A 25959-nucleotide genomic window follows, 5' to 3' on the forward strand; every position below is an offset into this window, starting at 1 on the left:
CGTACAGGCTAGGGCTCCAAAAAAACATTCTCGCCTATACCCCTCAAGCTTCTCTTGGCACAGAAACATTTACAACATTCCTATTTTGACAGATAATGAACAGTGAGATAGAATGTGTTGTCCAGGATCACACACTGCAGTCTAATAGGGAGCAAAGGTTTCAGCCCTTTCTGCGGTTTTTGCACTTGACCACGTATCTTCTTATTTCTGGTTTGCACACAAATGCAATCATGTTTGGCCATGAAGCGTTAAAAAATACTGCTTTGCTGATGTGATTTGAAAAGTACACAAACCACATACTAAATCAAACAGACCAATAGACACCATTTTTTAGAAGCACCGAAGCAAAAAGAATGATTGTAGTTGTATTTTTCCAGTAAGGATGGTGAAAGTAATGTGAGCCTTAAAATCTCCTAAATGTTATGCCTGCACTTCTACGACTTCAAGACAGCCCCCAAAATAAGCAAAGTGTCATGATTATCTACCTTTAGTCATTGTTTGGTACATACATGCTGTTTCTTTCAATGCAAATTAAACATTATATAAAAGAAAATGTTTTGTGTGGTCCAGTGAATCCAACTCGGGTGTTCTTCCAGAGTGAATCAAAGAAGTGTCGGAGACTACTTCTTTTTAAAGGTGAAAGTCCTCAGGTTATTGGACTAAAACAAGCCTGGCATAGTGGTCCAATCTCTGTTCTTGAAAGAAGTGGACCTTGCCCTTCTGGCATTCAACCCAAGTGCTTTGTGCTACAGGAGGTGGAAGGGACAGGAGGGAAAAGGAGAGGCAGAGAGAAACAAAATGGTGGAAGTCTTCCACCACTGTACAGATCCCTCCTGACTACTCTAACCCAACCCCCTTCATTTCTCACTAGGATCAAAAGCCTTTAGAAATGCAGCACCCTGATGTGAGGCTACTCGCGTTGAATGGGTGTGTGCTCCTTTGATTCCTGTGCCCAGGATAGCTGTCTGGTGGGCAGCCCGGTCTTAACTACCCTATCAAAGAGATCAAATTCGGGTTACTGTCCTGTCATTTGGAAGGCTCAGCCAGTCTGGCCCGAATACACATCACCTTTCATAGCTTGAGCTGGCTCACAGGAGCTGACACGTGTGTTATCAAATTGAGTGTTGGCTGCAATGATTATAAGTAGTGTCATGCACCATGCCTTAACACCGGCATAGCTTCATCTTTGAGTCTAACCTGCCACCACTGTGGGGTACTTATGATCATCATTGTTTTTATACAGGGCTGCACATCTGAAATGCAGCCCATGTGCTTCATAGACAAGGCTTCCACTGCAGGTGTCAAATGAGGACCTATGGGCGCATCCTGCTCTGTGCCACTGGTAGGGCAGGCTCTGCAAATAAGGATATTAATGCAGCCGGAAACAGATACACAATATGCTTTTTGCCATGGAGGTTATGAAAGGGGATTCTGATTAGCAGATTATGGAACTACCCACATAATTGCATTATTTAATAAAAAGTGAAACATAGTCAGGGCGTCCACACCCTCGGCAAATGCCAATCCGTTCCAGTCACACACAGATAGATAATACGCTATAATTCCGCAGTGACACATTACTATCAGGACGGGTCTTGAAAGGGCCCAGAGCTTCGTCATGTCTGTTATAGTTGGTGTCAGTGTTCACAAGCTTCCTCGCAGGCAAACCTCAGAACAGGCTTGAGTTTTGAATCCACACAGCGTTCACGAGCTGGTAGTGTCTGTTCATAGCCACTCCTGCTGCTCCCTGGAACTCCAAAGCTGGCAGAGCCATGACCATATGTGGACATATCCATGCCACATACCAACAAACAGGAACAATGCCCGGCTGCAGAACCCTGCACTGGATTCTACATGGGGCCACCAGTGGGTGCACTGCAGCAGGACTGTGCCTCCGAGAATCGGGCAAAGGCTGCCAACCATCAATGCAGGTCGTACACCGAGCTGGGCAAAGGTGCAGGATCTATGTGGTCACTGTGACCCCCACAATTGCGACGGCTGAATATGCCTGCCTACTTTTTAAAAACATTTTTTGATTTAACCCCCTTTACACCACGTACATATGCAGGGGGAGACCCCCGTATACCCTTATATTATTACTATAATATTACATACCCACCCGCATATATGTGTTGTAAGGGGGTGGCAAAAAAATTCAGATATTTCGGCTGTCGCAATAATGAGGGTGACATTTTGGGCCATTGCCAAGGTGCAGAGTAGGTAGACCTGGGTAACAAGTGGGTGCATGTGGTACCCTAGCCCTGAAGGACATACACTACTTTCTCAAAGGCACATATGGTATTCATATCTCTGAGTCCTTGCATAAGGACTTAGAGAAAAAGAACAGAACTAGGGGACACTGAGTCAGGACGCCAATGCAGGAACAGTGAATCCGACTGACATTACATGGACACTGCATGTGAGTGCCAGAGCAGGGACACTGCATCCGAATACCAGTGCGGTGTCACTGCATGAAGGTACCAAAGAAGCGGCATTGCGCCTGCGTGGCAGAGTAGGACACCGAAGCAGTGTAGGGGTTTCGTCCTCTGCCTGGGGTCCAGACTGGGAGAATGTTTTCTTTCCGCGTGGTGGAGGAGCCACTCTAATTGAAGGAGCTGTCTCGTAAATCCCATTGCATTTTTGGTACTCTTCTCTGGGACAGTGTAAGTATGTGTTTATCGGGGGTGTCTGCTTTATGGGGAAGGGATGAATGGGAGGGGATGCATTTGGGCTTTGGGCAAATGCACGTTCTTCTGTGGAAATGTGTCACCACAATAGGAATTAGTCACACGTCTCTTCTAAAGGGTGTAGCAAGTTAAGCTCTTATTAAAGCAGTTAATTCTGTAAATTAGCCAATTATGGCTGTACTCTGAGGCCAGAAAGTACTGCCACAGGCAATGATTTCCGCTGGCTTTTAGAGCTCTCTCTCTACAAGGGCCTCTATTTATTTATTATGTTATGTTAAAGGATATTTATACCGTGCACCATCACCACTGGAATAGTTCCCCTGGTGCTCTGGCAGATCTGAAAAGCAAGAGGGTAGGGTGAGTTAGTAGGACTGAGCGGGAGAAAAGAGCAAGAGAGCTCTGATGTGCTGTTGGCAGCTTCACGTGGGTTTACACCATTCCCTGAGCTTAGATGTGTATTTTGGTTGGTAGCCTTCATGTACTGTTGTGCGAGGCTTTGTGTGGTTTGTTTTGTTGTTGCGGTGTATTGATTGCGTGCGGTTTGTTGTGCTTTAGAGGTTAGGTTGTGTCTAGTTCAGTGTTTGAAGTTTGAAAGGTGTACGCAGAGGGATGAGTTCTGTTTTTTTAATTAGTAGTGTTGGTTAGTGGCATCATTATCTAGATGGGGCACATGCTGATATCCACAAATCCATCCAGATGTGACGCACGCCTATATTCACCAATTCTGTCTAGAAGTGACTCAAGGCTACTCTTCACAATTCTGTCTCAATGTGACACCAGCTAATATTCACAAATCTGTCTATATGTGACAAAGGATAATCTTCCCAGTTCTGTCTAGATGTGATGCTAGCTTATATTTACAATTTGGTCTGGATGTGACGCAAGGTAATATTCGCAATTCTGTCTAGATGTGACACAGGCTAATATTCACAAATCTGGCTAGATGTGACAAAGGATAATCTTCCCAGTTCTGTCTAGATGTGATGCTAGCTTATATTTACAATTTGGTCTGGATGTGACGCAAGGTAATATTCGCAATTTTGTCTAGCTGTCACACAGGCTAATATTCACAAATCTGGCTAGATGTGACAAAGGCTAATCTTCACAGTTCTGTCTAGATGTGATGGTAGCTTATATTTACAATTTGGTCTGGATGTGACGCAAGGTAATATTCGCAATTTTGTCTAGATGTGACACAGGCTAATATTCACAAATCTGGCTAGATGTGACAAAGGATAATCTTCCCAGTTCTGTCTAGATGTGATGCTAGCTTATATTTACAATTTGGTCTGGATGTGACGCAAGGTAATATTCGCAATTTTGTCTAGCTGTCACACAGGCTAATATTCACAAATCTGGCTAGATGTGACAAAGGCTAATCTTCACAGTTCTGTCTAGATGTGATGGTAGCTTATATTTACAATTTGGTCTGGATGTGACGCAAGGTAATATTCGCAATTCTGTCTAGATGTGACACAGGCTAATATTCACAAATCTGGCTAGATGTGACAAAGGATAATCTTCCCAGTTCTGTCTAGATGTGATGCTAGCTTATATTTACAATTTGGTCTGGATGTGACGCAAGGTAATATTCGCAATTTTGTCTAGCTGTCACACAGGCTAATATTCACAAATCTGGCTAGATGTGACAAAGGCTAATCTTCACAGTTCTGTCTAGATGTGATGGTAGCTTATATTTACAATTAGGTCTGGATGTGACGCAAGGTAATATTCGCAATTTTGTCTAGCTGTCACACAGGCTAATATTCACAAATCTGGCTAGATGTGACAAAGGCTAATCTTCACAGTTCTGTCTAGATGTGATGGTAGCTTATATTTACAATTTGGTCTGGATGTGACGCAAGGTAATATTCGCAATTTTGTCTAGCTGTCACACAGGCTAATATTCACAAATCTGGCTAGATGTGACAAAGGCTAATCTTCACAGTTCTGTCTAGATGTGATGCTAGCTTATATTTACAATTTGGTCTGGATGTGACGCAAGGTAATATTCGCAATTCTGTCTAGATATGACACAGGCTAATATTCACAATTCTGTCTGGATGTGACAGAGACTAATATTCACAATTCTGTCTGGATGCGACACAGGCTAATATTCACAACTCTGTCTAGATGTGAGACTGGTTAATATTCACAACTCTGTCTGTCTGGATTATAAACAAGGGACTACGCCCGTGGGATCGTGGAAGATTATTTTACTTGGAAGATTGTTGGCACATGGAGAACGATTTGTTGCCAATGTTCGGGCATGTTGAGGGATATTCTGGAGTGTGGAAACACTGGGAACTGAAGTTTACTAGGAGTATTACATAGTAGGTATAATTTGCTGCGTCGTCGGTCCACTGGTGCAAACGGCTGCGTGCGTGTAACCAACAGCTCACGTGTTTGCATCCCGGCCAGGGTGACGCCCTCTTTCATCCTTAATCCTTTCCATGTAGTCCGTGTCCGTCAAGTAGCTCAGCAGGTTCATCTCTTATTGTTGTCTCCTGTGATTAACCTACAGGCACAGCCTCGAGTTGCAAGGGGGCCTGACTGCGCCATCCACACATGACATCGGGCAGTAGGACAGCACTGCAACACGACAGGAACCAGGGCTGTAGGCCCTGGAGTCCATTCATAGTTATTATTATTATTAATTGGCCATTATCTATCTTATTATTATTACTTTTATTGTTAGTAATAAACCATTACAGTAATAACAGTATTATGAGTAGAAATGTGCCCTGTAAGGCACATGTTCAAGCTTTGTGACTATATTTCTCGGATGATACTGGCCACTTTAATCTTTTGGGGCTTGGCAAGCTGGGGTTTAATAACAGATTTCTGAGTGGTCTGACATGTTGTTTCTTAAGGGAAAAACAGTGCACTTACTGACGATGTTAGTATTTACGTCCTTGCATGCAATTTAATATTGGCAATAATAATAACTGATAAATCTATTCTTGCAGTGTGCATTATAAACTATCTGTGTGTACTTTAAACATACATGTCCTCAGTGCTGAACTCAATGGAGCACTTTTCTGCAGCTCTGTAGAATGAAAGGCGGATTCAACTCGAGGTTTCATACATTCTGTCTGTATGTTGTACACATAAGTCTGCATTTACTGCTCAGGTGTTGATGGCAGGGTTAGAGGTAAGCCTGGTTTCCAGTCAGAGGAAGTGGTTAACAGCGCGGGAGGCCAGGTGGGCCACAGGGCTTCCCAAGATGTTCCAGACCAGCTGACAAACTGCAGCTGGGGTACTGTGGGGGGGGGGGGGGGGGAGGAGGAGGAGGAGGAGGAGGAGGAGGAGGAGAAGAAGAATGGGGAAGGGGAAGAAGAGGTGATTTCTTTTTATATAGTGTTTAATGTTGGATTCCTCCTGATTCTGGCACTATTATAAAAGTAGCTATTGTTACCCAATTTAAACATACTCAATTCATCCAGTGCAGTAAGTCGTTGTTGGAATTTGTGAATTGTAGTCTGACTCGTGTAAGACGTCAGTGCTTAACATTAAGAAAGGAAGCGATTGTGGACAGTGTGGCAGGGGACCCATCACGGCTTGGCAATCCATCCAGCTGATGTACAGGTGAGGTTTCTCTGAGAACAAGTAGCTTCTTTACACACAGTGGTCAAGGATAGCGCCTAGATGCCGGACAGGAAAGATCTTGCATCTGTGCCTTGGTCTTTGGACGGCGAGTGCAGTCCTCTGTGTGTCACTAATAAGATTGCTCTATGTATGTACATCAGTGTGTATCACAACTGTGTGAAGGGGGTAGCGGGATATGGTGCCTACAGACAATGATCCACCATTTCCCTGATGTCCCGTAGACGTGCAGGTCAACACGGAACATAGGTGAATGTGGCTGACCATGAAAGGTGCAGCCTGATAAGATAGTCACCCATTAGTTTGACCAATTCTCCAGAGAACCAGGAACGAAGGGTAACGATCAGGGAACTGACTTATGAAGGTCATTTATCAATAGCCCCTAGAACCTATGCACTGGAGAAATACTTCACCCATCACTGCACCTTACAGGATGTTATCTTTCGTAATCGTGTACAAGGAAGCATCAGTGCCCAAAGCTGTAACCACTGAGGCACATGAGTTTTGTCTTGGATGAACTCAGACCAGGTAGATGGCAATGTGTGGAATCCCTATAGACTGGTTAAAGGCAAGTTGTATATATATTGATGGGAGGAATACTACGACTGTTAGGATCTGGGGGTGTAGTATAACTTAACACAAAGAGTGGCATAACACAAAAATTCGTGTGCCATTTTTAAACATCATCACTTCAATAGTATCATTCAAGGTCTAACGATTTGAAACAGTCTTTTAAGAAAAATAAATATAAACTGCTTGCATGGGGTGTATCTTATCACCCATAAAAAAATATTTGTAATATTTCATTTTGCAAAACACTCTTTTTAATTGGCGGTAAAGATTCTTATTTAAACATTTAGCTTGTTTTACTAAGGGCTAATGTGCTTCATTATTTAGCTGTAATAATAGGAATAATAATCCATTCCGCTTGAGGATTATGGAATGGAAGCGATACATAGACGATATTGTATTTGTATGGAAAGGACATCTAAGTACCCTGACGTTCATGGCTCAACAATAGATCCTCAGAGATATAATTTCCCATGTCCAGCAGCTCTAGTCGCATCAATTTCCTCGATCTCACTATATTGACCAGGGAGAGAAGACTAACCTGTAATCTGTACAGGAAGAGTAGAGATAGAAACTCGCGTCTCCACTTCACCAGCTACCATCCTAGAACTCTGAAAGAAAGCCTTCCCTATGGACAGTATCTCAGGATCCGCAGAAACTGTGCAGACACAGCTGACTTTCTACTCCTTGCAAATTAATTGGAAAATAGGCTATACTCCGAGACCCCCGGCTGGCCCATAGAGCCGAGGTTTGCTCAGAAGTCCTTTAAGACAAGATAGCTGCACGCATGAGATGGATGGGGTGCAGATTTATTACTCCAACACCAATCAATAAGGACAACTCAATGGTTTGGCAAAGGGAGTCCGTTTAATGACAAGTACAAAAAACGGGGAGTTAAGAATATCAGCAGTGATGTGATCATCCTTCTCGCTTCAACTCCAACGAACTTCATACAAGTTATAACATTTATACTCAAAACTCATCATCATTGACGTGTAACACTCAAAAGTTAACATGCAATTCTATTGGTTAGGAAAAGGTAACTTTACTATATGTACTATATCTGTGTATGGTAATGGAGTGAGGGGATTGGGTAAACACTGTCAGATGGGCATCTAAGCCTCTCCTTCAAAAATGACTACTGCAGGCATCACTAAAAGTACAACGTCCCATTGGTTCTACTAACTATAGGACCCTAAATTATTTGGTCCATTGTGATTGTGTTGGCATCAACCCCATGCATACTCTTCTACTTTGCTTAGCAGCATGCAGAATGGTCGGCCAGTTGTGGGTTGCCCCTTAGTTACCCGGCCTTCATCCAGTCCTTGTTACAATCAATCATAAATGTATTAGCCATGTGTCAATTAGTTCTCTGTGGTTGGCATCGAAACAATATCTTCTGTCTGGAAAACGTTCTGATATCTTCATCTGGCCTGATGCCATGCGTAAGTGTGACCCCTCACTTCTTCTTGCTTGGCTGGGTACGTGATTTAGACACTGTGAATTTGCTTCTTTCCCCACAATTTGTGTATTTGATTTTCGTTTCACCCGCCACCTGCTTTTGCCTTTTTATCTTGACCTTTCGGAGGCAGGATATTCTGTTCTTAGTTTCAATTAGATGTAGCTACTGTTCGCCCCTTCTATTGTTATGACCTTGACTCTCCTGGCACGAGTTGCCTCTGCTGAGTTTCGTTTCAGCAGTCTCTTCTCGTTTTGTTAAATATGAATCTTTTCTTGTTTGGCCTTCAGTAACCTGGGTTGATACTGCTTCTTGTGCAAAGTAGAAATATACTTCTAATAATGTGCTTCGTTTGAGGTAGATTATGTATAATGGCGCTTGCTGCACTACTCTTCTACTAAGCATAGCAAGCACATTGTTTTCTTAGTTTTCTTGTGGTTCAAGCATAATTGCAGGTGTAAACTGGTCGAATATCTTCATCTTGCTTACAGCTTTAAACTTCTTTGCATTTTGACATCGTCCTTTCACTTTAGGTTCACGATATTCTTATTCATGGCGTTTCGTCTCTTTGCATCATTCTCTGTTTGTCATTTCTTCTATCTGAAAGTCAGCCCAGGCCCTTGTGACGTCACCATTCATCTTCCATTAAGACCTTTTTGGTTTCTTCAGGGACTGTACTCAGATGATCTTCATTTCGTTTCATTTGTTGGTAAGGTTTTCTCAATGGGTACCTTACTGTCCATGGTTTTCTTGGTATTGGTACGTCGATAGGTGCTGTTCTTCTAATAGGTACTGGGCAGAGCCCTACTGCGGCTCTCTGCTGGTTTATTTGCTCATCATACATCACATAGCTCGGTGTGAACGTTCCTGGTACTACAAAATGGGTGACTGGAGTGCAGGCTTTATTTGGGACCTCCTCTACAAGACTAAGAGTACGGGGGTGACTCCACGTCACACTCCTTGTTTCCAAATTAGCAGTGGCCACACATATCTGTTCCAAGTAACCCCAAGGATTGAAATAAGTTTGAAATGAAATTGCAAAGATTATGCACCTCAAAGTTAAAGGCCTAATGCCCGGGGTTGACCTCAGCAAATGAACTGCCTCCATTTGGGCCACCAGGATGTCCAGAGAAAGCAGAAGGCAATATTTCTCAAAGACCCTGATGAGGACATGTGGCTTACTCTTCCAAGCTGGACTTCGAGGCTTGACTGGGAGGTCGATGCCCCTGAAAGGGTTATCGTGCAGGCAGGTGATTTTTCAGACACATTTATCAGAGCCTGCAAGCAAGTGCAATGACAGTTTTTTGTTTACGTAATTTATTATTAGATGTATGCTTCCCTTTTCCTTTCCCTGGGCTGGGAATATAGCACAGGGGAAACTTGGAAGTAAGGCAACACAGAGCAACACAGCTTCAAATCCCATCCCACACTTAGAGACTGGCCTCCTGATGAACTAATTAATTTATGAGATCTGTTTATTTTCTTGAGCGTGGTTGGCCGTCCCTACTGCCACCCATAACAAGTTTACGCTATCCACACTGAACAACCTTCTGAGCGCAGATATGCTACTCCCTATGGAGGCACGAAAGCTGCAACATGTTAACCTTTCTCTGATAGAATGCAAACAATATGTGAAAGGAGAGAGTGTGTGTGTGAGTGTGTGTGAGTGCGGGAATGCACGCAAACTCACCGTTGCCAACCTGCTACTCAAATGAACACTTGTAAACGTGGGTTGAAAAGGTGGAAAAGAGACATAAGAAGCAGCCATTCCCACCCCTCTCCTCACTCTGCAGCACTTAGCGAAGAAACTATGTAATGACATGGACAGATTTGTCTCTGAAAGATCTTGAATAAAACGGCAGAAACATCAGTAACATCGCCAAAAGGGATTCTCTGCTGTACAGAAAACCTCAGATATTGGTGGCAGAGAAGGACCACTTGGGCCATTAAGTGTTCCTCTTTATGTAAAGCCCGCCTCTTGCAGGGTGCTCTCTGTACCCCTAATGCAGTATCTTAGACCGTCTCCTCAGCTCCCTATGAATTACTGTGCAAGCTCTCGGTATAAGAGTGAACCAAGTGCTGGTATCATTGTTAGCTGTGAATCCCAGCTGCTCCTAAGCAACCACTGGCTTTAGCTCTTTGGAAATCTGCCTTCTCCCTTTATGGAGAGAAGCTTTTGTGGACCCTGATAGTCTGCACAACAACTGACGGACACATCATCTAACATAGAAAAACCCAGCCCCCCAAACTCTGCAGTCTCAATTGGTCTCCTGAATTCGTTTGTCAACTGAGGGATGCGTGGTCCTCCGAGACTTGCCTGCAAACATTGACACCAAGGTAGTCCAATTGGTTGCCATTTCATGATAGCCATGGTTGCCTCAATTTCAATGGGGTTGTTCCATTCTTTTCAAACAGATCAGTGTGGACTCCTAAACCTAACTTTAGTCTCTCAATAACTTGTTGAGTGATATATGGTGTGTCTCAGTCTTGTTGCATGAGAAGTTCCAGCCTATGCTATAACTTTTTTTTTAGTTATCATAAAGTTCCAGTCTTTGCCCGTCAAAGATCATAAACTAACCTTCATAAACTCTTATTTATGGTACATCTAGGCCTAGGACTTTGTACCGAGACTGCCACCAGGCACCCTGGGAAACTACCATGAAGTGTGCAGAGAAGGGAAATGCATACTACAGGGGCTCATTGCGTTTAAACAATAAACAGCACTCCTTTAAGTGAGAGGCAAAATCGAGCGGTAGGCACTAGTTAGGGAGTGTGGCCTAAGTACTGGCGGGACACCTTTACTTGGGCTATGCCCCCTTACTAGAGTTTCCACCCTGCCCTATATGGGATAGGGGCTGGACAATTGCTTCTCCATATCACAAGCCCCGAGCCCCACTGGCAGGCTGCCTGTGAGGGATAGGAGCCTGTGATTAAGAAACAAAAGGAGAGACTGAGCTCACCAAAGGTATTATAGCAATGCGCCCCATCTCTCCTTTTTGTTTCTTAATGAGAGGAGCTAACCCCCAGCAGGCAGCCCTTTCATTCAAGGAGATGCATGATTAAAGGACTGCCTGCAGGTGTTCCTGACCGCCGTAGGCAACCCTTTAACCATGCGGCTCCTTGAATGAAAGGGCTGCATGCTGGGGGTAAGCTCCTCTCACTAAGAAACAGGAGACCTAGGCACCCTCGGCCTCTCTTCTTGTTTCTTAGAGTGTGGAACCCTGCCCCGGCAGTCAGGCCTTTTACTCAAGGCGCTTCATAATTAAAGGGCTGCCTGAAGGTGTCAGCTCTTCCACTTAGAAAAAGGAAGAGGTACCGGCAATGCCTCTCCTTTTTTCTAATCAGGAGCACATATACTTGCAGGCAGTCCTTTTAATTATGTGACTCTTTGGCTGACCGGGTTGCCTGAGCAGGTCGGTGTACCTGGGGATAGTCGGAGGAGGCCTGGTATGGTCCCAGATCGGGAGCCTCTTTGTGGAGACTACCCGGCTCTGCACCAGCTAGTTATAGCCAACTTACAGCCTGATTCATGAAACCTTTTCCTATGGGATTGTGCCATTATAATCACTTAAATGAATCAGGCCCCTCATCTATCTGAACATCTTGTAAAACTGTAATAACAATTCTCACCCACTTTCTACCAATATTAAGACGGTCCTGAATTCTCATTGAAGAGGGATATATTATCTGAAAGACATTTTACAATCAAATGGGTAATTGCACTAGAAGGCGCCAAAATGTAGGTGAACACATAAGGCTCACAGTTTTTTAATGTATGTATATTTGAACCTAGTTAGGACATAATTGGGAGATAACATTACATCACCGGTGTATAGAAAACATAATTAGCAAATATTTACTAGATTATGTAATACTGATGGATCAAATGACTACATGCCTACTTAGATCTGACCGAGTACTCATAACACGCACACACACATACACTCGCTGGCACACACTGGCACTCTGACCCTCTCACACACTCATTCACTCACACCCACATTCACTCTCACTCATTCTCAATCCCTCTCACACCACTTTAACAAACGTTGACACAAACTTACTTTAGATCTCACACTAACCCTCAGACTCGCACTTTAATTTACTCCCACAATCACTTTCACTGGCACCTTCCCACACTCCTCACATTATACCTATCATACTCATGCCATGTTATGTCATGCCATGTTTGGTATGACAAGTCGTGATGTGTGATTTCATAGCATGGTATGATAAGGCATTCCCAATAACCTTGGCATTCTCAGTATGCTTCCAGAATGGGATTCACGGTACATTTCAGATTATCAGTTAACTCCCAGTGTAACATTTTCAATAAGGTCTCAGTTTGACTTTCTCCATAAACTGCCGGTTTGACATTCTCAATAAACTTGAGATTCTGAGTTCCCTGTCTCCACCCCTACTTTGACAACCCCATCCAAGTTAACGTTCCCAGTAAACTGACATTGCCAGGTCATATTGCAGGATAAGCTACCAGTTTGATATTTTCGGTTTGGTGCCAGTTTGACATTGCCTGTAACTTGGTAACGAGCAGCATCCGAGTGGTCATGGATATTTTGTAACCTTCGCAGGAGACGGCAGTTTGTTCGTTTGAGATGCAGACCGTTGCTCCATGTTGGAGCCTTGCAGTGACTTCATCCAATTGTATAGAGATTGCTTGGCTTGTTGGCCTTCATTTGCAGGTGCATTGGAGACGACTTTTTCACTTATTGTCAACATTATTATTCAGCACCAACAGCAGTATCAGTAGGACTTCAAATCGAATTGGAATTTTTTGCCTCGAGAAAGACCGTAAAAGGTCGAAACACGTGTAGGCAAATCTTTTCGCAAATCTTGTGACTGTTGATAAATCATTCTGAACATAAGCCACATTGGACATTTATTTTGTGTGGTTTTTTGTTGGGTCAGAATCAGACATTTCATTGACAATATTTTGAAATTTACTGAGTCTAGCAGCGCAATTATCCAGTGGAGCCCAACCACGGTTGGTTTTCTGTCTGCCTGTAAACTGGCAGTCTTCACAATTCCAGTACATTGCACCTTACGCCTCCAAGGGAGCACCATATATCAAAGAGAGCAAGAGAAGCTCTGCTTGTGCAACTCAAACTGAAAAGACACAACATACATCCCTGCAATCCATGGAGCATTCTGGAAACTAGTGGGATGACACGAGGTACTCAACTCACAGAGGCACGGCTGTCCACATCCTCAGGATAAAACGACTAATTTGCATAAATTGACAGCAGGTATATGGTTGGTGCCTAAAATATGTTTGGTGCAGCTATTCATGATTAGATGATCCTCAATGACCTTTCACCCTCTCAATGTCTTTTTTATTCTAATTACATTACTGTAATTAGAGGCGTTTATAGTGGTCCAACCTACACCCTTAATCATTCACGAAGGAGCCAACCATTTGATCCCATTCTCAGACACCTACTGACCCCACACTTTCATTCTACTGTTCATGTTTGGAGACTACAGCCTGTCAGGTAAAATAGCCCCAAAGCCAGCTCTGGTCAAAGCTACGGTAAGGGAAAAAAAAGACTGCTCCCTCAGGCACACCATCTAACTATCCTCCACACCTGACAATGTCACATCAGAACGAACATGGAAATCTTGATATGTTCTCGAAAATACATCTGCCTGGATTGCATGGGAATGTAAATATCTTTTGTTTTGGAACAAGTGGAACCTTTATCCTCACAATATAACGTATTTTAAATAAAAAAGACAGATTGTATTCTGAAATCTGGTAGAAGCACCCCCTCCCTGTGCCCTCGCCCTCATACACACACCATTCCACCTTGCAATGTATCTTGGCAAAGGCATCACAACTAATTCTGTCTCTTTCTGTTTCATATAAAATATGAAATCATACCTTCTAACTTAGTACACAACAAAAGATGAACTTTAATATGCAGTGTATCCATCAACAAATTGCAAGTGGTCAATTTTGGTATTCTTTTAAGAAACTCTCCAATAAAGATCAGCACAAATGTTGTGGGGTGAAATAGCCCCTTGATGCGAGAAATAAATACCAGGCTAGAAATAAGGTCCAATATAAGGCCTTGTACTTTCACAACAAAAGGAAAGGAAACGTGCTAAAACTGCAAAATATGGAGAGACGCGAACTGCCTTTCACAAAGAAAGTGACATTCTCATGGTAAGGATATTTTGACTAATCCATGAAGAGTTTAAATGAAATGTCCACGAAACAGCAGTCCACAGAACGCTCAATGAGATGTTAGCATCGTGTTCAGCATGTGCAATTGCGTTAAACAGAGCACTTTCATTCAGGAACATTAAATGAAATTATGTCATTTTGTTTTTCCCTTTAAACAAAAAATATGCTCAGCAAAGTGCTTGCCAAGCTTTCAAAGTATGAACACGGGTCCTGCCTATCACCAGCTCCGTTACATGGACAAGTTCAAAGCAACACACATGTAATTTAGAATCTTTGTATTTTATAAGATGTCATTTTAAATGCACTTAGGCACGAGTTACAGCCTGTTGGTTGCAAGGAGCTAGGTTGTTCATTTCTTCAATATGTGAAACCCAGCCCCCCTCCCTGTTACCTGAGAGATATAGAGGTCTGGCTGCTTTAATTGGCAATGCCTCCCTTAAAAATACAAGAAAAGAATTACTTTTGAGATCAGAAACTCGTTGGACATTATAAGATTGGGTCTGGTCTGGCAGCAGTGGTGACCTCCAGGTCACAATTCACATACAAGGTGCATTAGCTGGTCATTAGCTCTTGAAGGGCCGAGCTAATGTAAACACAGACCCCTCTACTGACGTCATGCCTGAACAGAGCCGAGGTGAAACTTTAAAAAAAAAGGTGGGAGGTCTGAGCAAATGAGGGTGGTGCTGCCCATTGTTTGAAAGGGGAGAAATGCATTTTATCATGTATTAAATAGGACAGTGTACATCACAAAATGGTCATTCTAAGCTTTTATTAAATGTGAAAGTTCACCCCTTCTCACCGTATAAAAATGATTTTGGTGGGAGAAACCCAACTGAACTTATAAATGAAAATGTGATTTGGGCCTTCTTGTGATTCTCAGAGATGTGAATTTGATAAACATGGCAATCATAATTCCTATGATGCCCGTAAAAAGCTGTATTTTTAACTGATATGATTCCGGAGTAAATTAAGAAAAACTGTGTAATTGCACAGGAATGACCTATAGACTTTTGACTAGTTTCATGTGATTCGCTGTCAAATGTAGTTTTAAAAAATATATTCATATCTGTCAAGATGTTAAAATGAAGAGCACTTGTCATGTCGTGAGATTTTGAGTTCAAAAGCATGACCAAGCCCACCTATCGAACTGAGATGATGAAGTGCTCTCCTACCCTGGTGTCCCAAAACAATCCCCTATGCCCTTGTCCTATTAGCACACAGGGGGGAGTGGGGTAGTGGAGGCTAGACAATCCCTTTCGCAAGAATCATGATACATTAGCAATGTCATCTACCCTATAACTAAGCCAACTTGCCTCAGAGCAGGACTTTTCCCACTAATTCCATGAGGTGCCCTGCTGCAGATATCTGGCGTGAACATCCCAGCAGAGAGAGGCCTATCATGCAGTGGAGCCAGGAGACATAAAGACTGATTGGGACCCTTGGAGCCAGGAGATGAGGCCTTTGACTGACCCCCTTCAGCTCTCCCCTGCAGTGTGCTCTGACACTCTCTGATGTCTGATCCTGACCTCTCCTGCAAGTAGAAATACCCCAAGCCATAGATTGTATAAGCCCTGTAGTCTTTCAGCATTGCCTTATATATTTCCCCATTGCAAAATCCCCTGTTTGCCTGTCTATCTTTGTTCTTTCCCCATTGAAAAAATCCCTGTTTGCCTATGTAGCTCCTTAACTTCTTTTTCAAAGTAAATCAATTCCCCCATTTAATTCACAGTATCTGTATTGTTGGCATTCAAAACCAACAATCTTTTCCCAGTGCGTTGTGAGCCGATATAGTCCTAAAGATTTGCCAAAAAAATTTAATTCAAAAAGCCCTGATTCCATGTGTGTTCCATTGTAAGGTGCAAAACAAAATTGTCCTGATTTTCCCTTTGTAAGGTAAAACGAATTCCCATTTATGTTTTTTCCACTTTAAAATTGTGCCAAACACCATTAAAATCGATTTTCCCATTCTGTTATGGTAAAATTCCCCAAAGCCCTGCCTGTCCTTCTTGGTGTAACAAATACAAATTCCTATTTATTTCTATGCTTTCCCATTGCAACTGTGCGAGGTAATTCTTCCCATTCTGACCATAATCCTCAATCATGGTGTCCTTTTAGGTGTAAGAAAACATTATTTCCTTCCTTTCTATTCTTTCCCATAGCAGTTGTGCGAAACCATGTAAACCGATTTTACCTTTGTGCTCTGAAAAACAAATGTTCCCTTTCCCTTTCTGTGAGTACTACCTAAATCCGATTTTCCCACTCTCTGACACTGCCTTCCATTCAAAAGAGTCAAGCCTAGTGGATGTTTGGAGGGTTAGGGGTGCTGGGAGAAAAGTGTAACTCGGTTTATTTTCCTTGTGTGCTTTGAGCTGTTCGGTGCTTGTGGTGGGGTGGAGGGTGACGTAAAAGGAAACTATTGTACGGTATATTCTAGTGTCATCTCTTAGTTGGTACTTTACCAAAAAGCGTATTTTGTCTTTGTGTTGGCACAACATTGGTGGCTGCTGTAATCTGTTTGTCCTCATTTGCCTAAATAAATTAATTAATAAATGTCTTATTAATACACACCGGTCTGGTTCCTAGTCCATTGTGGCACGGGGTATTTGTTGAGGTTGTGTGCGAGACAGGATGGAGGCCTTATCGAAAAAAGAACCTAATTAAAATCCAAAGTGCTTTCTTGTGAAACACATTCATTGTGGGGTAAGGAGCTCCCTGACTTGGGTGTTGCCGTACAATAAACCACAACAACCTATGGCAAGACCCAAAAATCCATTTAACTCATTCTGTATGTTTAGGATGTTTTTTCAATGTATATTTCTCATGATTGTAATACCAAGCTACCTAAGGGTCTTTGCTTACATTCATCTGGTGGTGTTTTCCAGGTCATTAGCTGTGACTTCCTTTAATAAACTTGATATCCTGTGACCTAACCAAACGCGCTTCCATTAATAGATACATCTTAATAAATAATATAACTGTGGAAAGCAAGATAGTGACATAAGTATAGAACTTTATGACACGCAGATCTTCATAATACTGACTAATGGACACACACTTTGATCTATGAACCTTTGAGCTAAGTTTCAATGAAGAGGTAACCAAAGTTGATGGAAGTTATGCAGTAGCACCTGGAGCGTTCCAAGTGCCAGATGGAATTACCAATAAATGATCTCGGACCCAAATAACCGGACAGACTCAAAGAATATGGCAAAATACTACTTTATCAGTTCAATAAAGTGGTGAAACCTGGAGAACAAACAAATTGCAGCTCAATCACTCTCAAATACATTTCCGTTACGCAAAAGCTTTATACCTCAATGTACGTCACCTATGACATGATCCTAAATGGCAAATAGTAAAAACCTATTAAAAGGAGGGATTGATTAGTGGAGCACATATACCTATGCTTCGTTTAGGTGTTAGTAACACAATTGGCTGTCCCTTATCTGGTAGGCATGTATAATACAAATTAATAGCAGAATAACAGCAGCGGCTTGGGTTCTGCAACAATTTATGGTTCAACATTACATAGGCCCTCATGATTGGTTGGCATTCTCTCTCAACTTTGGACATTCAGCTCTTTAGCAGCACGTAAGCAAAACAAAACACATGTGAGGGAAACAATCTCAGAATACTGGCCACTTGGTCAATTAGCCTACCATCTCTGATCAGTTAGACCCTAAGCCAAGGCTTCTTCTTTGTAGTTGACCTTGCTGACTGTTCTCTTCCTCAGGACATTTAAGGGAGTGAAGGTACTTTGCTATCTGGAGGTTAATGAAGAGGCCTTGTTTTCCAGCCTTGCACCAGGTGTGATGAGACCATGATTTTGTCCATTCTGACTTTTTATTTAGTGCTATTTGATTCAATTATACTGGGTGCTATTACTCCTCTTGGCCTCTGGAGACTTGGTTTCTCCGTCTTGCATATGCTTTCTGCATATTTGATTGTTCAATACTTGGCATTTGCAAATGTTCACTCCTTTACCTAATCTAAGAGAAATATACCGTGCATATTTAGCTTATCCTCTTCAACTCCTCTTTTGCCTTGCAATAACCTCTTGATGTGGCATCCTTGATCCCAAGCCAAACAGATATTCTTTGTTCCTTCCACAAAGCTGTTTTCCAGGGACTGTTAGCTTCTGCAGCCTCAGTCTCTCTCCTTCAGGCTTCTTGCTTATTATTTATACAGAGTCGACCTCCATCTTTTCATCTTGGCTGCTTTACCTGTTACATTTTCTACTACAGCAAGCTTCTATATGTCTCATCTACTATGCATTTCTGCGTATGTACATCTACTGTATCGCTTCTCAATTATCTTCTCGGTGTATATGCATATTTGCATGTTCAGTTACTTTGTTACTTCAGGCACATCTTTATTCTTTAAGTATTCTTATATCGTTTCAGTGTGTCCTTGTATCTTCTCTTCATGACATTACTTTACTCTTGTCAGATTTCACTTATAGCTCTTCTATGTTCAATGGTGTGTGCAGACATCTTTCTACCACGTCAGTGCGCGGGGACATTCAATATGGTTGTCTGAATGCATAACGTCTTTCATATCTTCGATGCTGTATTGGGATGATACCTGGTGTTGTGCACAGTGCCTTTTTGTAGTTCTTCCAATATGACGGAGGTGAGCGGGTGGGCACTAGAGATGACAAGTCCATCTGCCTCTATGTAAAGTCCTGATCAGTAATCGTCAATATTGTAAACTGTTGTATAATGCTTGGATGGATGTATGGAATTGATGATGTCAGAGAGTATGCCGTGAGAAAGTTGTTGTATGAGTGGGAGAGTGTTTGTTTGAAAAGCTTTGATGATGGGAGCCAGTGGGTCTTCCTATGTAACAGATTAATGTAACTTGATGAGAAGGAATAAGGGAACTTACTTGTGACACCTCAAGTGCGTGCAGAGCTGCTTAGTTTCATAAACAAATCAGAGGTGTGACGATTTCAGGATCAGCATACTCTGCCTTAATGTCATTGAACAATTTAAGACAGTCCAGAGATAGATCCAGCACAGCCCCAACACTTTTTCAGGATGCATTGACAATACAGTTAAAGGGTTTCTAGACACCGACAGAATAATCTCTTAATAATATTAGTCTTCAAGTCTGAGAATTGAGTGATTGGTCAGATAGATAAACCCTGTTTCTTTTGTACTATTCAATTGTTCATATACTTGCTTAATCCATTAACTAACACCTATGTGTAAATGTGACAGTTATAATTTAATAGTGGACTAGGTGTACATGATTCAAAGGTGCAGGGTCTTTATCTGGTTTAGGAATAACAGTAATTAGAACCAGGCGAGGGTCAATCAGAATGTAACAAACTTGGCCCTCGCCGGGGCTTTAACTGACCGGGAATCCCTCTGCCTGGATTCCTTTCCTTTGTTCCCAGAGGGGGCGTAACAGCCCCTCAGCCAATGAGGAGGTTCGAAATGGGGCAATCCCCGCTCCGAGCCTCAACACGGCTGGAGGCTGCCATCCGCCCTCACCGGGAATTCAGGTGTTTTGTCCTTCTCCCCCCCCCCCACCCCAAAAATAACAAAAGTTACATACATGTAATAACAACCTCTCATTAACAGTGCTGGAGGTAAAACATAGGAATACAGTGATACATTTGGTTACATACATATGGTGCAACACTCACATTACAGAGGCAGAGGTGAAACAATAGAACTCATTGATGGGCTGACATATTTGTGAATGCAGACAAGTGGAAGGTGGGGTGAGCTGAGAGGTTACTGTTCTAGTTATGCTGTGAGAAGAGCCACGTTTTTACTTTGATTCTGAATGACCAGAATCAGAATCAGACCAGAGGTGTCAGCTCTAAATCCAGAGGGAAGAGAGTTCCAGGTTTTGGCTGCATGCACCGGGAAGCTAGATCCGCCAGCACTTTGTCTCTTGTAAGAGGGGACAATAAGGCGATGAGAATAATTGCATCTGGTTGGTCTGAGGGAAAGCTTCCTAGAGAATGTGTTGACTAGGTATTGGGGGGCAGAGTTAGAAATGCATTTGTGTGTAACCATTAAAGGATAGTTCCGGGACTTTTTTTTTATTGTCCCTACGGTTCGGCCATGTGTTTTTAAGCATAAATCGGTAGATCGTATAAAACTTTCCTATGGACCTTACCCGACTTTTCGTCCATTAACGCACTCGAAATCAGCCGCCATTTTCTGATAATCCTATCATTTCCCCCCATCGACCTGGCTCACCTGCTTTTGCGGCACTAAATCAAATCCCCCGCCCCTGAAACAGACTTTATCAAAACATTCATATTCCCCGCCTCTATCCGTGACGTGACTGTGCTGCGTAGGCAAACGCGCCCAGGCGTCTTCTATGCGACTCCACACAGAACCCGGAAACCAACACAGATTAGCTCACAACACAGCGCGCCACAATTCGGAATATGAAACTGTACTTTTAAATCAAACCGCAAGATTGTAAATTTGGTAAAGTACATTTATTTGACATCAAATGTTTAGAGAATATTCAGCGGTTTTCATTTTTATTTGCTCACGTTCCAAAAAGTTTGTTTTGAGGCACGCGACGTTCCTTTGCTGTACACAGGGTCTTAGATCATCTCACAATACAGCGCCACAATTCGGAATATGAAACTGTGGTTTAAAAGCAAACGGCAAGATTGTACATTTGGCAAAGTACATTTATTGGACATCAAATGTTTAGAGAATATTCAGCAGTTTGCATTTTTCTTTGCTCTCGATCCAAAATAGTTCGTTTTGAGGCAAGCCATGTTCGTGTGCAGTACACAGGGTGTTGGTTTACGATAAAATAAGCTCTTCGGTCGCACTGATAATCGCATGGCTGTTCCAACAACGAGGCACTAGGCCACCACAACGGTCTGTATGTTGCATCTAGCCGTTAGTACCGCGTAAGGGCATACTTGTACTTGGCGATCATCCCATAAAATGGTCAGGGTGGTAACGTTGTTCACGCGGAGAAGCAACTGGCGGTTGAAAAAGCCATCCGCCGGTGTCTGGTACTCGTGACACATACAATAATGAAGGATGGACCTGTTTTAAAAACATAAAAAATGAAATTAGTCTCACCATCAGATCTTTATTAAAATTATTCATTTTATATATTAGGTTGGGAAATTATTTCATAGCTAGGACAGTGCAACTGGGTATTATACGTCAAGGGGGGGGATGTAGGATACTGAGACAGTCCCCCAGTGCAGGGGTTGACAGGGAGGCAGTGCAGGTGGAGAGTGGAAGGGCCCAGGACCGAGGTCGCAGACAGTGGACCAGTTGTAGCAGGGGAGAGGGAGAGAGAAAGCAGAAGCAAAGAGGAAGGTTTTGAGGTGCTTCCGTAAAAGGAGATGGTTCTCCTCAAGATAGTGCGCGGTACAAAACAATATGCCACATAGAACGAACAAGTACAACTTAACCCGTCTTTAAAGCTACTGTATAGTAATTAAATTGCGGTATAAACTCATCTAAAGAGTTACTTACATTATATTTGCATTTTCCATTGTGTCTGTGCGTAGGGCAGCCCCGAAATACCACTCCTTCTATGCCGACGTTATTTCTTCTAATGAACGAACATTAAATGGCTTTCGTTTCTGAAATTATATTCATTATCGTTTCTTACGTTATTGCCCCACACCCCCAAAAAGAAGTCTTTCGGGATGGTCCCGGCCTGTCAAGGTCAAATAACAATAGAACCTTATACTGAGTCGTGGGCCATTCCGGCACCCGAGAAAAAAATCAAAGCAGCTGACCTTCACTTTGAACGAGCACACATTCCTAGTTAGCTACATTCAGTGTAAGGCCATCTCACAGGACTCACAGAGCAATCACTTTTATTTACACAATACATAGCTACACATATTCAATGGGCCTGCGACATGAGGAGACTCGAGAGAACAGACAATCAAATTACAATCATTTAAACCGTGATGTGTATTTCTCAATGAGCTCTTCTTTAGGTGGACATGGAACAGAGGCAATGTTGGGTGGCAATGCAGTTGTCCCCTGCACAGGTTCGTTCACAACTCCATGCATGTGCCTATCTAGGACATCAACAATAAGTCTCTCAATAAAGTCATATTGCATATCCTCAAACACTGGTTTGATAACCCATTGTTTACTTCTTTTAGTGAAGGCCTTATTGTAGCGAAGCGTCCCTAAAGTTCCGGTCGTCCTACTTTGTTGACGGCCAACATTATGGTTATGTGCCAAGACCGCTAGAGGAGTCCGATTTATCATGCCCTCCATGCCAAAATGCAATCGTTTTGGCCTGTACTTTAGGCACATATTGTGGAACACCTCCAAATCTCCTGTGTGGCAGAATTCCGTGAGTCCCCTCAAATCTCTTGTTATAGTTTTATCAAATACAATCTTTTCAATGGCTTTGTGAGTGGGTGATGAAGGAATCAACCACTTCTTCTTCCGTGCCTCCTCTGTGGACAAATGGCCATGTTCACAATTGTGGAAATGTTGGTTTGTGGTCCAGCGGTGAACGTTGCTACAGTGTAGCATTACTGACCGCCATTTTTCCAGTAGAATTTCCAACGACCCTCCACATGTTTTTGAGCTCCACCAAAGATGGTTGCTGATTGACTTGGACCACTGTGAAATACCTTGCATATCTTTTTTTTTACCTGCAGTTGACATTTTTTTATTGATTGTTTTTGCAAGATGCCAAACGTCAAATTGGTGATTAATATTTTTGTACTCTTCTCTCATTGTTTTGGCAATTGAAACGTGTCTGTCCGTGGCTATCAGGTCGATCACCATTCCCCGCGATTGTAGTTCTTGCAATGATTCTACAAAGCCAACTTTCTCCATGGCCACTGAGGATGTACTTTGTGACACCTGCACGACCACCGAACTCACAATTTTCTTACTTTCCATGTCCTGAAAGTGGTAGGTGCAGTACTTGGCTGAAAATCCTGGGCTGTCGCACTGTCCATCACCGGCTAGCCTGAACCGTTTGCCCGCGAATGTACTATCAATAGACATTTTTTCCATTCTCCAAGCTTCGCTAATGGCTGGAAATAGATAATCGGTTTGGTATTTGTAGAACTGAGTTTTCGCAATGAAATGGATTCCAACAAACTGAAAGAAAGACTCTAACTTTTTAAAACTTGAACCACTAAAAAGTGCAGCCGCTGCACAAAGTAGATTGCCTGCTGGCAGTTGCCCCAGCATGGGTTGTGCAGACCATGAGAAAGGATGATATTTTGTACAGGTGGCATGTATTTTAAGGTTAGTGCCTCGATTTGCACGAGTCACATTAATCAATGGCTCCCCACATACTTCCCCACCAACCGAATGCCCACATTTCATCCGAATAATAATATCAATCAAACAACTATCGAATACAATGAATTTGGCCTCTTTCCTTATACTGTCACTCTGCATCCCAGCTGGTTCGGCCTGTAACGTTGAGGACATGTCACTCACATGAAAGGTAGAATCTCTGATATCGTCTTCAGCTATGTTCAGTGATATTGATGGTGTTTCATTGTCGTCCACTTCATTCTCTTCCATTGCAACATCTGTTCCTTCTCCGGCGATGGGTGAATAAAACAATTTCTTCAACTTTCTCGCGGTCTTAGTTTTTGCGGGTGTGGATTCTGTGAATTGATCTCCGACTGCATCCGAACTACCAGGATGACATTCACTATCAATGGCTGGTGGTGGTATAGCTCCGTTGTCAATCACTTCATATTCTTCCCATTGGCACGATGCATCTCCAGTCTCAAGTCCCTGCCAAAAGGTTTGACAAGCAACATCTCTCGTTCGCTTCACTGTCTGTGTAGATCTAGTTCGTACACCCACTCGCAACTAGAGGACAGATTGGAAAAGGGATGTTCAGTTTAAACACAACTTACAGTATTGAACTATTAACAGTGAAAAACAACATAATATAGTGACCAGAACACTAACCTTCTTTTGCTTTCTTTTCTTTGAAACTTTCTTGCCTCGAACTTCAACATCAGGACGCTGTTGCTCCGACTCGCGTGTGCATGTCTCCACTTACTCTTGCGCTGCAACGACTATATTTTCATGATAAGCACATCCATCACGCACTGACGCTCCATCGACTCCCTGAAACATAGAACTTTCATTAGTATGTATAATAATATCGAAAACACAAAATGTACTTGGGGACCAATACCCACGTACATCTCAATAGCAAAACACTACTGAACGCTTTGTGTAGAACATTCAAACGACAATTATTCACGCATTGTTGATCTAGTTAGATGGAACTGTCAAGATCCATACCTCGGGCTCCTCATAGACTTCCATTGATGATATTATTGAAGATGATGCTTCAGTAACTCCCTGAAACACAGTAATTGCATTAGTATGGTTTTCTATTTTGTTAAAAAGAACATAAACTTTGTGCAGGCGTCAACGGCTCATCTAAATAGACCTGCACAAATGATCAGTTGTTGAAAATAAATAATGGATATGTAAATATGATTCGATTTGCTCGATCGTTGGAAGTGTCACCACCCAGAGATCTGCATCAACTACTAGGGGTGATGTTCTTGTAGAAGAAGCTCCGTCATCTCCCTGAAACATAGTACTTGCGTTAATAAAGAAGGAAGTATAGCGGATGTAATCACTTCATATGATTTCGCTTGATCGAACTGTCAGTATCCATACCTCGAAATGCATAAGAACATCAAGGGACGATGTAACTGCGGTGCACACTTCTGCAAGCTGTTGCGCCGACCCGTAACTGCATGCTCCCCCTTCTTCTTGGACTAATGCTCCATCGACTCCCTGAAACATAGGACTTTCATTAGTAATGAACACAATATTGAAAAAAGAAGACACATAGGAGGGCGACGACAGAAGGACATATCAATGGCTAAAAACGAAAGAAACATTGTGTGTAACAATCACGCTACAAGAATGCAAGATCTGATGATCTCCATCGATGGAACTGTCCGGAAACGTACCTCGAGCATCTGATTGACATCAACGGTTGTCGTCAATACGTTGGACTCCTCAGCATCTCCCTGAAAGACAGTACTTGCATTATTTTGGATAACAATAATTATAACTGAAAACAAAGACTAGAGGACGAGTACAAGGGTGTACCATTAGGTAAAATAATCACACGATAAATTAAAACTATTGATTTACATGCCCAAAACAAGTCAGTGGCAGAATAGCTAAGTAAGATTACCCGATAGGCGCTTGAAGTGGCTGATGACTGCAATAACGACACGGATGGAGAATCTTCCGCCTTCATATTGAGTGGATACATAAATGGGGAAATTGTTAGCTAATGCTACACACTACCGCAAGGCCGAGAGCTAAATCCGTAAACTTGACTCACCAGTGGAGGGATGTGGACGAATAGAGTGGGAATAGCGGTTGAGAGCAATTTTCACCTCGCTCGCGGTGTGTTCTTCTTTATTAGCAATGATGTGGAGTACA

At 42.6% G+C, this 25959-nt stretch overlaps 1 protein-coding gene across 5 annotated transcripts in view; it reads left to right on the forward strand.

The window, feature by feature from the left end:
• The window catches only part of GPR84 (G protein-coupled receptor 84), a 105250-nt gene that overhangs the window by 12496 nt on the left and 66795 nt on the right, over positions 1-25959 (forward strand). The window lies entirely within an intron of this gene.

The sequence above is a fragment of the Ambystoma mexicanum genome, chromosome 3q (genome assembly GCF_040938575.1).
Source record: "Ambystoma mexicanum isolate Mex_15411 chromosome 3q, UKY_AmexF1_1, whole genome shotgun sequence".
NCBI classification, from domain to species: Eukaryota; Metazoa; Chordata; class Amphibia; order Caudata; family Ambystomatidae; genus Ambystoma; species Ambystoma mexicanum.